This window comes from Mustelus asterias, chromosome 7 (assembly GCF_964213995.1).
Source record: "Mustelus asterias chromosome 7, sMusAst1.hap1.1, whole genome shotgun sequence".
Lineage (NCBI taxonomy): Eukaryota > Metazoa > Chordata > Chondrichthyes > Carcharhiniformes > Triakidae > Mustelus > Mustelus asterias.
The window spans coordinates 32,395,026-32,408,817 of record NC_135807.1 but is presented as its reverse complement, the minus strand read 5'-3'; positions in this window follow the sequence as shown (position 1 = coordinate 32,408,817).

Sequence of the window (13,792 nt, the reverse complement as noted above, 5' to 3'; positions counted from 1 at the left end):
AAGTGAATTCTAGTCTCTTGAAATCTCTTCAGCACCTCCTCTAAGTTTGCTCGATTCTCAGCTTCTGTCAATCCAGTTATGGGAACACCATTAAGGTGTACAACAACTCGTGGCAGCCCCTGCAGCAGACTCTCCATTATCCTCTGGAAAATTGCACATACTGACGACACACCAAAAGGCAGAAGCGTGTATTGGAACAGCACTTTGTGTGTGTTTATTATGACATAACCTTGGGAAGCGTCATCTAATTCGAGTTGTTGATACGTGTGAATAAGATTGACCTCCTGCCAGCTTTGCATACACATCTTCAATCTTTGGGATCGGATATTTATCCAATTTGGCAGTCCAACAGTTTGGCAACTGTTAAACTGCAATCACCACAAATGTGGATGGTCTTGTCCAGTTACTATACGGGAACTATGGGTGCAGCCCATTCCAAGAACTGAACTGTCAGGATAATGCCCAGTTCTTAATTCTATATCTATTTTCTCTCGTAATGCATATGATTGTAGGCTGGCCCTAAATAATCAAGGGGTTTCCTCTGGGTCCACATAAATCTTTGCTTGCAGGCCTTTTATTTTTGCCTAATTCACTTTGAAAATGCTGTCATATTTCTTCATCAGTTCGAGCAGTCCTCTTCCTGCACTTGGAAAATCTCAGTCCAATTTAACTTGATTTTCTTATCCATTGATGTCGAGAAGGCTTGATCCTTTGTCTGTCACTATGATCACTGGGAGTTGGGCAGACTGGTGCCCAAAACGTATAGGTACCATTGCAGTGCCCACTATTTTTATCACTTTTCCGGTATAAGTTGTTAACTTCGTGGCAGTACCTTTCAAATTCAATGGTTGATCTCTTCTCAAGTACCGATATGTATGCTCACCTATCATAGTAGCCATATTAAATTTCATCTTAAGAGGCTTCCCATTTACCCATGGCATTACAGTAATAGGGGCTATCTTGCCAGCTCTTATATTAAACAATGAGTGAATATTCAAATTGCTTGTGCTGGACTCTCCCATATTGTATACTTGTGACGCATTATTTAATCGGCTACTTGGTAGACTTGACTTTCAACTGTCTTAAGTGACCACTCCTATGCCTCCTTTGCACCTGCAGGATTGGGGGGAATGGTTACCTCCATAACGGTAACACTCTGCTCCAGACTTTGCTGATTGATTGCCTCTTCTGAATTTTTTAAAAATTCATTTGTGGGACATGGGCATCGCTGGCTGGCCAACATGTATTGTCCATCCCTAGTTGTCCTTGAGAAGGTGGTGGTGAGCTGCCTTCTTGAATCGCTGCAGTCCATGTTCTGTGGGTTGACCCACAATGCCGTTCGGGAGGGAATTTCGGGATTTTGACCCAGAGACTGCGAAGGAACGGCGATATATTTCCAAGTCAGGATGGTGAGGGGCTTGGAGGGGAACTTGTAGGTGGTGGTGTTCCCATTTATCTGCTGCTCTTGTCCTTCTAGATGGAAGTGGTCATGGGTTTGAAAGGTGCTGTCTAAGAATCTTTGGTGAATTGCTGCTGTGCATCTTGTAGATGGTACACACTACTACTACTGAGCGTCAGTGGTGGAGGGATTAAATGTTTGTAGATGTGGTGCCAATCAAGTGGGCTGCTTTGTCCTGGATGGCGTCAAGTCTTGTCTTATTTGTGGCTGAATTCATTTCCCACCTCGCGGCTACTTCTTCAGTTTTGATTTGGAATCGGTCGCGCTTGGGGCTGTCAGATTATAACTTTGGATTCTACAGGCACTCAGGAGAATTGCTTACACTTTGCCTCCTCTCCTATTTCGGTTGCTTGGAATTAATACCCAAGGCGCTCTATGTATTGAGTCCCGTCCTCCGAGGAGGAGTCAAATGGGTCTATCTGTCCAAAGAGAGGTATCTTGGTAAGTACTCTTTTCTTTTCTCAACTTCACTCAACTTCAATGTAAATTGGATACTCACAGTCTGAGGATTGTTTTTTTTAATCTTCATTGCCAAATGTAAAACCATACATTAAAACCATACAGAGGCTTGCAACCTAGTGGTTGCAATCAGCTCCCAAGATGACTCTGAGTACAGAAGCACACGTTTACCAGAGTGATCCCACACCCTGCTCCCCAATTGGTTCCCTGGGTCATGCGACCCTTGCTCTGCAGATTGATTCTTAAAGAGACAATCTCTACATTGACCCAATGCATATTGTACTTGTAAAGGAGTTCTAATGAGATACACAAGTCATAAAATAGCACACTGCCAGCCCCTACACAAATAATAATGCAACTTTAGCAAAAAATCATAGATGACATCAATTAAAACAAAAATTCAAACAACAGAATTTAAAGTAAAATAGCCCTCATGAAGAAAATGTTGGGGACATGTCCTGAAATATTTGGAAGTGAAAATGAAACATTTACCAAATATAAATCTGTTTAATGTCAGAGCAGCTAATTTGGTAATTTGCAGGTTTTCTCATCACTGCTCACGCCCACTGGCAGCCTTTTCCATTACTCACCATGGGCAAAGAGTGGGATTAGCAATGAGACAATGATGAATTGTTGGTTCAGAAGGAGGTGGGGGTTGGTGACCCATGCTGAAAGCCTCTGCTATAGAAGCTGACTGACAACAACACATTAAGCCAAAGCACAGAGAGGGCAGCCAGGAGCTTAGATATGCATCATCCATCTCCCTGGCTCCGCAGAGAGAAAGACAGAACTATTCACATCAGTTTAAGTCAAGGAAGAACAGTTTTCCCATTAGGTTGAATTCTTGGAGTTTGGTATTGGGGCCTGAATGGAATGATAACTGGAGTTTCTAACCATCTAGTTTTGGACAAGACCAAACTTTTGAAGTTAGATGTCTGGATTTTCTAAAATGTATACGAGTTAGATGTCTGGATTTTATAAAATGTATACTGGACCTAGTTCTGGGAAATGAGCCCGGTCAGGTCGTCAAAGTTTCGGTAGGGGAACATGTGGCAAATAGTGACCACAACTCTGTTAACTTTAGGATAGTAATGGACAAGGATGAGTGCTGTCCTACGGGCAGGGTGCTAAATTGGGGGAAGGCTGACTATAGCCGGATTAGGCAGGAATTGGTGGATGTTGATTGGGAGAGGATGTTCGAGGGTAAGTCCGCGTCTGGCATGTGGGAGTCTTTTAAGGAACTATTGATAAGGCTGCAGGATAGGCATGTGCCTGTAAAAAGGAAAGATAGGAAAGGTAGGATTCGAGAGCCGTGGATAACCAGGGAAATTGAGGATCTGATTAAAATGAAAAGGGAGGCGTACGTTAAGTCCAGGCAACTGAAAACAGATGGAGCTCTGGAGGAATACAGAGAGAGTAGGAAAGATCTCAAACGGGGAGTTAGAAGGGCAAAAAGAGGGCACGAGATGTTCTTGGCAGGCAGGATTAAGGAGAATCCTAAGGCATTCTATTCATACGTTAGGAACAAAAGAGTTGTCAGGGAGAAAATCGGATCTCTCAGGGACAAAGGAGGGGAATTATGCTTAGAACCCAAGGGAATAGGGGAGATCCTAAATGAATACTTTGCATCGGTATTCACGAAGGAGAGGGGCGTGTTAACCGGGAGTGTCTCGGAGGGAGGTGTTGACCCGTTAGAGAAAATCTCCATTACGAGAGAGGAAGTGTTAGGTTTTTTAGGGAACATTAAAACTGACAAAGCCCCAGGGCCTGATGGCATCTATCCTCGACTGCTCAGGGAGACGAGAGAGGAAATTGCTGGGCCTCTGACGGAAATCTTTGTCGCTTCTTTGGACACGGGTGAGGTTCCTGAGGATTGGAGGATAGCGAATGTGGTCCCGTTGTTTAAGAAGGGTAGCAGGGATAACCCAGGAAATTATAGGCCGGTGAGCTTGACGTCCGTGGTAGGGAAGTTGTTGGAGAGGATTCTTAGAGACAGGATGTATGTGCATTTAGAACGGAACAATCTCATTAGTGACAGACAGCATGGTTTTGTAAGAGGGAGGTCGTGCCTTACAAATTTGGTGGAGTTTTTTGAGGAAGTGACAAAAACGGTTGATGAAGGAAGGGCCGTGGATGTCGTCTATATGGATTTCAGTAAGGCATTTGACAAAGTCCCACATGGCAGGTTGGTTAAGAAGGTTAAGGCTCATGGGATACAAGGAGAAGTGGCTCGATGGGTGGAGAACTGGCTTGGCCATAGGAGACAGAGGGTAGTGGTCGAAGGGTCTTTTTCCGGCTGGAGGTCTGTGACCAGTGGTGTTCCGCAGGGCTCTGTACTGGGACCTCTGCTATTTGTGATATATATAAATGATTTGGAAGAAGGTGTAACTGGTGTAATCAGCAAGTTTGCGGATGACACAAAGATGGCTGGAATTGCGGATAGCGAAGAGCATTGTCGGGCAATACAGCAGGATATAGATAGGCTGGAAAATTGGGCGGAGAGGTGGCAGATGGAATTTAATCCGGATAAATGCGAAGTGATGCATTTTGGAAGAAATAATGTAGGGAGGAGTTATGCAATAAATGGCAGAGTCATCAGGAGTATAGAAACACAGAGGGACCTAGGTGTGCAAGTCCACAAATCCTTGAAGGTGGCAACACAGGTGGAGAAGGTGGTGAAGAAGGCATATGGTATGCTTGCCTTTATAGGACGGGGTATAGAGTATAAAAGCTGGAGTCAGATGATGCAGCTGTATAGAACGCTGGTTAGGCCGCATTTGGAGTACTGCGTCCAGTTCTGGTCGCCGCACTACCAGAAGGACGTGGAGGCATTGGAGAGAGTGCAGAGAAGGTTTACCAGGATGTTGCCTGGTATGGAGGGTCTTAGCTATGAGGAGAGATTGGGTAGACTGGGGTTGTTCTCCTTGGAAAGACGGAGAATGAGGGGAGATCTAATAGAGGTATACAAGATTATGAAGGGTATAGATAGGGTGAACAGTGGGAAGCTTTTTCCCAGGTCGGAGGTGACGATCACGAGGAGTCACGGGCTCAAGCTGAGAGGGGCGAAGTATAACTCAGACATCAGAGGGACGTTTTTTACACAGAGGGTGGTGGGGGCCTGGAATGCGCTGCCAAGTAGGGTGGTGGAGGCAGGCACGCTGACATCGTTTAAGACTTACCTGGATAGTCACATGAGCAGCCTGGGAATGGAGGGATACAAACGATTGGTCTAGTTGGACCAAGGAGCGGCACAGGCTTGGAGGGCCGAAGGGCCTGTTTCCTGTGCTGTACTGTTCTTTGTTCTTTGTTCTTTGTTTTTTGTTGTAATATTAGGCACAAGATTGCAGTGTAGCTATTTAACATGAGTGACTAAAATTCTTTGGCCATTCCCACCAGCAGGATCTTACGGTCCTGCCAACAGCAAGCTCATACTGCAGGTTCCCCTGCAGCAGAGGATATGAACAGCTTCTTGCCAATTCACCCTATCATTTAATAACCCAAAGACAGTTTTAATAAACATAAATTATTCTGTATTGTTGGCCAAGCACTCCCCAATGATATACAATTTGTGTGAAGATTTACCTGATTTGGCCTGAATTTTAAAAGGAAGTCTATTTCCACATTTATTTGATTTGTGATGGAGAAATGGTAGTTTTTTTAATTCTTTCATGGGATGTGGGCATTGCTGGCTAGGCAGGCATTTATTGCTCATTCCGAATTACTCGTGAGGAGTTTGTGTTGTGCCGCCTTCTTGAAACACTGCACTCCCTGTGATGCTAGTACACCGACTGTGTTGTTAGGGAGGGAATTCCAGGATTTTGACCCAGAGGCAGTGAAGGAATGACAATGTAGTCCAAGTCAGGATGGTGTGTATCTTGGAATGTGTAGGAGGGAATGAACGAACTGAGTCTTTTGAGACCATGTAGAATTTCAACAAAAATGGCTTTATTCAACACACATGAGGGAGAGCAGGACTCATGGCTGTGACTACAGCTTGCTCCTGAGCTACTCTACCGATCATTAGTTCTTACATATTCTTATACTTCTTCGCATTACAAAGTGCTACATTTCGATAAAGTCATCAGATTGTTAAATCGAATTGGTTACAGTTCTGCTTTTGATCACATTATGCGGATCCATTGTCCTCTGTGCTTTAACATAATCGTTTTCTGGACATATCCTGTCTACCTGTTTACAGTGTCAAACTGTTGTATTTGTCAAACCAATTTTGATGGAGTGTTAACTGTCCCATCTCCTGGATAATTGATTAAGTTTTCAGAGGCACAATGGTTCCTCTAAACCTGTAACCCAATCCATCACGGAAACCAGCCTCCCATTGACTCTGTCTACACTTCCCGCTGCCTCAGCAAAGCAGCTAGCATAATAAAGGACCCCACGCACCCCGGTCATTTTCTCTTCCACCTTCTTCCATCGGGAAAAAGATACAAAAGTCTGGGATCACTTACCAACCGACTCGTGGGTAGTAAGATAGCACAGTGGTTAGCATTGCTGCTTCATGGCGCCAGGGACCTGGGTTCAATTCCCGGCTTGGGTCACTGTCAGTGTAGAATTTGCACAATCTCCCCGTGTTTGCGTGGGTTTCCTCCGGGTGCTCTGGTTTCCTCCCACATTCTGAAAGACGTGCTGGTTAGGTGCATTGACCTGAACAGGCACCGGACTGTGGTGACTAAGGGAATTTCACAGTAACTTCATTGCAGTGTTAATGTAAGCCTTACTTGTGACTAATAAATAAACTTTAATTTTAAAGAACAGCTTCTTCCCTGTTGCCATCAGACTTTTGAATGGACCTATCTTGCATTAAGCTGATATTTCTCTACACCCTAGCTATGACTGTAACACTACATTCTGCACTCTCCCGTTTACTCCTCTATGAATGTTATGCTCTGTTTGTTTAGCGCACAAGAAACAATACTTTTCACTGTATGCTATTACATGTGACAATAATAAATCAAATCAAATCAAATTGTTGTTGTAACCTTGGACTGATACCATCTGGGGTGTAACTGTTTTAGTACCGTCTAAGATATAGTTATTTGTATTTTGTCCTGTCTGCCTGCACAGAATGTGGATGCTACAGTGCTGTCTGCTTAACCCTTTCCACACACTCCTCTCCTGCTGCAGCCCACACTCCCTGGGTTTTGGCCTTCTACAGAATGGAGCTCCCAGATAGTGGTGTTCCCATGCATCTGCTTCCCTTGTCCTTCTTCGTGTTAGAGGTGACGGGTTCCGAAGTTATTGCTGAAAGAGCCTGGTGAGTTTCTGCAGTGAATTCTAGATGGTACACATTGCTACCTCTATAAGCTCACCCCTCAGCCTCCTACACTCCAGAGGAAAAAGTTCCAGTCTATTCAGTCTCTCCTTATAACTCAATCCATAAGTCCCAATAACATCCTAGTAAATCTTTTCTGCACGCTTTCTAGTTTAATAATATCCTTTCATAATAGGGTGACCAGAATTGCACACAGTATTCCAAGTGTGACCTTACCAATGTCTTGTACAACTTCAACAAGACGTCCCAACTCCTGTATTCAATGTTCTGACCGATGAAACCAAGCATGCCGAATGCCTTCTTCACCACTCTGTCCACCTGTGACTCCACTTTCAAGGAGCTATGAACCTATAATCCGTGATCTCTTTGTTCTGTAACTCTCCCCAACGCCCTACCATTAAGTCCTGCCTGGTTCAATCTACCAAAATGACCTTACATTTATCTAAATTAAACTCCATTTGCCATTTGTCAGCTCACTGGCCTAATTGGTCAAGATCCCATTGCAATACGAGATAACCTTCTTCACTATCCACTGTGCCACCAATTTTGCTGTCATCCACAAACTTACTAACCATGCCTCCTAAAGTCTCATCCAAATCATTAATATAAATGACAAATAACAGTGGACCCAGCACCGATCCCTGAGGCACACCACTGGTCACAGGCCTCCAGTTTGAAAAACAACCCTCTACAACCACTCTCCGGCATCAAGCCAATTTTGTATCCATTTAGCTACCTCACCTGGATCCCGTGAGATTTAACCTTATGCAACAATCTACCTACAGCGAAAAGCCTGGGAACTACAGACCGGTGAGCCTAACATCTGTAGGGGGTAAGTTGTTGGAAGGTATTTTGAAAGACAGGATCTACAGGCATTTAGAGAGGCAAGGACTGATTAGGGACAGTCAGCATGGCTTTGTAAGTGGAAAATCATGTCTTACAAATTTGATTGAGCTTTTTGAAGGGGTAACCAAGAAGGTAGATGAGGGCAATGTAGTTGATGTTGTCCACATGGACTTTAGCAAAGCCTTTGACAAGGTACTGCATGGTAGGTGTATGGGATTGCATGGTGGACTTCTGGGTTTTTTTGTTGCATAAAGTTAAATCTCACAGGATCCAGGGTGAGGTAGCCAAATGGATACAAAATTAGCTTGATGACAGAAGACAGAGGGTGGTTGGAGAGAGTTGTTTTTCAAACTGGAGGCCTCTGATCAACGTTGTGCCTCAGGGATCGGTGCTGGGTCCACTGTTATTTGTCATTTATGTTAATGATTTGGATGAGAATTTAGGAGGCATGGTTAATAAGTTTGCAGATGATTGGTGGCATAATGGATAGTGAGGATACCTAGGATTGCAACGGGATCTTGATCAATTGGGCCAGGGGGCTGATGAATGGCGGATGCAGTTTAATTTAGAAAAATGCAAGGTGGTGCATTTTGGTAGATCGAACTAGGGCAGGAATTACTCAGTTAATGGTAGGGTGTTGGGGAGAGTTATGGAACAAAGAGATCCAGGGGTACAGATTCATAGCTCCTTGAAATGAAGTTACAGGTGGACAGAGTGGTGAAGAAGGCATCGGCATGCTTGGTTTCATTGGTCAGAATATTGAATACAGGAGTTGGGATGTCTTGTTGAAGTTGTACAAGACATTGGTAAGGCCACACTTGGAATACTGTGTACAGTTCTGGTCATCCTATTATAGAAAGGATATTATTAAACTAGAAAGAGTGCAGAAAATATTTACTAGGGTGCTACCAGGACTTGATGGTTTGAGTTACAAGGAGAGGCTGGATAGACTGGGACTTTATTCCCTGGAGCGGAGAAGGCTGAGGCGTGATCTTATAGAGGTCGATAAAATAATGAGGGGGCATAGATCAGCTGGATAGTCAATATCTTTTCCAAAGGTAGGAGAGTCTAAAACTAGAGGGCATAGGTTTAAGGTGAGAAGGGAGAGATACAAAAGGATCCAGAGGGGGAATTTTTTCACACAGAGGGTGATGAGTGTCTGGAACAAGCTGCCAGAGGTATTAGTAGAGACGTGTACAATTTTGTCTTTTAAAAAGCATTTAGACAGTTACATGGGTAAGATGGGTATAGAGGGATATGGGCCAAACGTGGGCAATTGGGACTAGCTTAGTGGTTTAAAAAAAGGGTGGCATGGACAAGTTGGGCCGAAGGGCCTGTTTCCATACTGTAAACCTCTTTGACACTATGACTCTATCTAGTGGCCATTGGGCTAATTGGCTTGAGGTGGGAATTTCACCCCCATTGGCCGGATTCAAATGTTTGATAGTTCTCTGATCCCAGCAGCAGCACCAGAAATGATGACCACTGCTAGGCCTGCAAGCCAAAAACTTATAGGTAGGAGCTGAGGCTAGGCAGGTGGCGGGGTGAGAGAGAGAAGCGCAGGAGGGTGTCAGGGAACTGAGGAGCTGGGGTCGATAGGACAATGGAGGAGAGGAAACGTAAGGAAAGGGAAATACCTTGTGGTTGGTCACTGATTGGCACATGGGGCTCATAAATTAGGCAGCTTGCCTTACCCAACCACCAGTGTGCCAGGTTTAATTGAGCAAACTTGTCACTGTGCATGCCTCCCCCTGCCACAGGTAAAATCATGGCAGCGATGGGAAGAGACCCTTCAGTGGCTGGTAATTGGCCACTTAAGGGTCTCAATTGGCCTCTGTGCAGGTGGACCACCTAATGCCTCCTTCACCACTTGTAAAATTGCAACAGAAATAGGGATGGATAGGTAGATGCTGGGAATGGGATCTCTGACATGGCATCCTATTTTTACGTTCGCCCACCTGGCATCCTATTCCAGTGGGGCTGCAATGTTCTAGCCTATGTTTGCAATTAGTTAGAGTCAAAGAGTTTTACAGCACAAAATTAGCCCTGCAGCACATCATGTCTGCACTGGCCATGAAGCACCTATCTATTCTAATCCCATTTTCCAGCACTTGGTTTGTAGCTTTGTATGCAATAGTGTTTCAAATGCTCATCAAAATGCTCCTTAGATGTTGTCAGAATCCCAGCCTCTGTTACCCTTTCAGGCAGTGAGTTCCAGATTCCCACCACCCTCTGGGTGAAAATGTTTCTCCCAAATTCCCTCTAAATCTCTGACCCCTTACCTTAAATCTATGCTCCCTGGTTATTGACCACTCTAGTAAGGAGAAAGGTTCCTTCCTATCTCCCATATATTTTTCCATCATAATTTTGTATACCTCAATCAGGTCCCCCCTCAGCCTTCTCGGCTCTAAGGAAAATAACCGTAGCCTAGCCAGCCTTCAGAACTGAAATGCACCAGCCCAGGCAACATCCTGATGAATCTCTTCTGCAGCCTCTCTAGTGCAATCACATTCTTCCTATAGTGTGGCAAGCACAACTGCACACAGTACTCTAGCTGTGTCTTAACGAGTGTTTTATAAATCTCCATCATAACCTTCCTGCTCTTATACCTTGAATAATAAAAGGCAAATATCCCACATGTCTTCTTAACCAATTTTTCTAACTGTCCTACTGTCTTCAAGGATTTATGGACATGCACCCCAAGGTCCCTTTGGTGATCTGTACTCCCGAGAGTTTTATCATTCATTGTGTATTCCCTTGCCTTGTCAATCCTCCAAGTTGTTTATTGCTGAAAATTCAAATGTATTGTATTCAGGAAATGAGATGGTTCAATAGATTAATTTGTGAGAAAGAAGAGTAGTGTTTGTTTCTCATAACTGACATAGTTCAAGAGGAGAAGCCACTTTAAAGGACTGACAAAGGTAAAAAGAGAAGGGAAAGCACAATAAACAGGGATTCTACATGTTGATTAATTTTACAAAGAGATTCAATAGGGTTAGCTCTGATAATAAATGTTTCTTTTCAGCTGAAAGTTAATGTGTAAAGGTAATGTATTTCAGACAAAAGAAGACCACTAATTCATTCAGCCTGACCAAAATGGTCCATATTTTGAAGACACGTTTGTCAAAGAAATTCTATCTGAATCACATACATGCTTTGGTTTTCATGAATTTTTATCAATGCCCATGGGTTTGCAATTTATGGTCATGGTAGCAAATTAATGGAATGTTATTAATGAGACAAATATCATCAGATGTGAAGCTTTATGAAAAAGTGGCAATGGTCATGGGATAGTACAGGGAATGAAAATGTCAAACTGCATTTAACATAGGAAATAGCATATGAATCTTTACCAAAGGGGCTCCTTGGATGTTGGACTAAGATGCATTGTGTGATCAGCTTACTTACTTCGGGGCACTTTGTCTGACCATGGAATGTTTGAGTTTTAGATTGGCTGAGTCGGTAGCATGCCCATCTGAGCTACAGGGTTATGTATTCAAGTCCCATTGATAATTTATCTTGTTCCTAAGGTCTGACAATGTCCAAAATAACCATCACAGTACAATAGTTACTGCAATTATTTAAAAACAATAGAACTCAGATTCTTAATAACAATACTCCTTACCTCAAAAGCATCAAAATACCAAGAAAACACAAAGAAAATGACAGAAATAGATTGAAACAAATGGAAGAATATTCAAATATGTTTTTCAAGTGCTTGGTCTTTAAAGGGGCCCTGATATTGAGTCTTATATTGCCTGGTCCTCATTGATTTCTTGTTTCCATTGACTTAAAGGAATGTGGTGAATGGACTAAATCCTTTAGCATTGATCTATTGTTCGGTAGGTCTCATTGTGCTGGTACACTTTACAGTAACGATTAAGGACAGGAGTCTTAAAGTGCACTTAGAAAGCATGGACTTGTTCCTGTGCATTTCTGTGGGGGAGGGTAGGCGATTTATTGTCAGTGTGTTTTTGTCAATCATCTTCATTTCTCCTGTCAACCAGTAACCAGCAAATTGGAGAAAGATCAATAAGTGCCTATGATCACTTTATTTCTTTATTTTTTTCATGTCTTTTATAGATCCGTGGCTGAGAGAGCAGGTGACCTGCTCCAAGGCCTCCAGCAGTTGTGACGGTGTATACTTAGAGAGTGATCTTGAAGTCTTACTCTCAAATTTCCATTGCATCTCTATTAGATGACTACCCTTCACAGATTTTTTTTGAATAATTTTGTCCATGATCAGGAATTCACTGCATGGGAGTGGGACAATGAATTCACATCCTACCACAGCCTAGCATAGGACAAGTGAGTAGAAGTATGCGATGTCACCACACCAAATGAAGATTATTACTATGATCCCACTGGCTCATGAAAGATGGGCGGCAGTTTGAGGGGCCTGTAACTGTGACCCTCGCTGCCTGTACCAGGAATCTTCTGGTTGCCATTAGAAAGCAGCAACCAGAGAGTCCCAATGTCTCAAGAGGAAAATAAAACTTACCTGCTGTGGACTTTTCTTCAGCTAGAGCTTCCTTTCAGCACGGAGAAGTTGGATAGTTTCTAGCTGTTCTGCAATGAAGCTGAAACATCAGCCTATGGATTGTCCCAGTTGGAAGCTGAGCCAATGAGTAGGAGGGCGTGGACCATGGGTCAAGTAGGGACTCGCAGCTGGAGCCAGGCAGTCAAGAAGAACAGTTGCAATTGTTGGCAATAAAGCCTTTATTGTTAGAGCTGTATCGAGTCACTCCCGATCTACTACATTAATGACAAAGCAAACCAACGTCATTGGGGCTTGTAGTGTCCAGCTTGGAGGTGGAGGAGACTTGAATGTCAAGAGTAAGAAGAAATCTAGTGTATCTAGTGTAGAGATTTAGCAACATCTATGATAGGACACTCATTTAGCAACATCTATGATAGGAAAGATCAAGCCATTTGACCCAGAAGTCAATGATATTACTTTGTTGCATATGAAAAAACGATGGAAAACAAGAGGAGTGTTAGTTTGTTTACAGTCTGTGGCTCAGAGATTACAGTTTAGTGAGAATATTAATCTCTCCAAACACAAGTCTTTTGACCAGATTGTGGAGCTAGTCAGAAATCATTTTAACCCCTGTCTCTCAATCATTCTGCAGAGATACAAATTTAATTTTTTATTTATTCATTTGACGGGATGTAGCGTCACTGGCTAGGCCTGCATTTATTGCCCATCCCTAGCTGCTCTCTATTTGAGAGTCAACCACATTCCTTCCACCAAAGACTTTCTGACACAGTTCCATCAGCTGCTACAGCTTCCTTTGAGAGATGCAGGATGTCTTTAGAATTACAGGCTAGATAAACTTCATATTAGTGACATATGCACTAGAGCCATTTCTTGTGCTTGCCACCAGTCACTGCCATGTTTCATGCTGGGCTGCAAGCCACAATCATGGCATGAGCAGGGCACATGGGTTACATGCTGTCTGCCTCAACTAGAGCGGGGTAATTGCCTTTGTGATCCTAGTGCCTATTACTGAGCTTAATCAAAATTTTAAACCAAGCCCTTTCTTTCTTACAGAATCACATCTACTCCTGCTGGAAAGCTGAATAGAGGTGAGAGCAGGAATGAACTCAGCTTTGATGCAATCAACACATACCTTGCATTTAAGTAAGACCATTAATGCTATAACATGTTGCAAGGCATTTAATAAATAGTCCTGTGGAAAATGGATGCATAGCCAGGGATTAAATGTGGAGGTTCA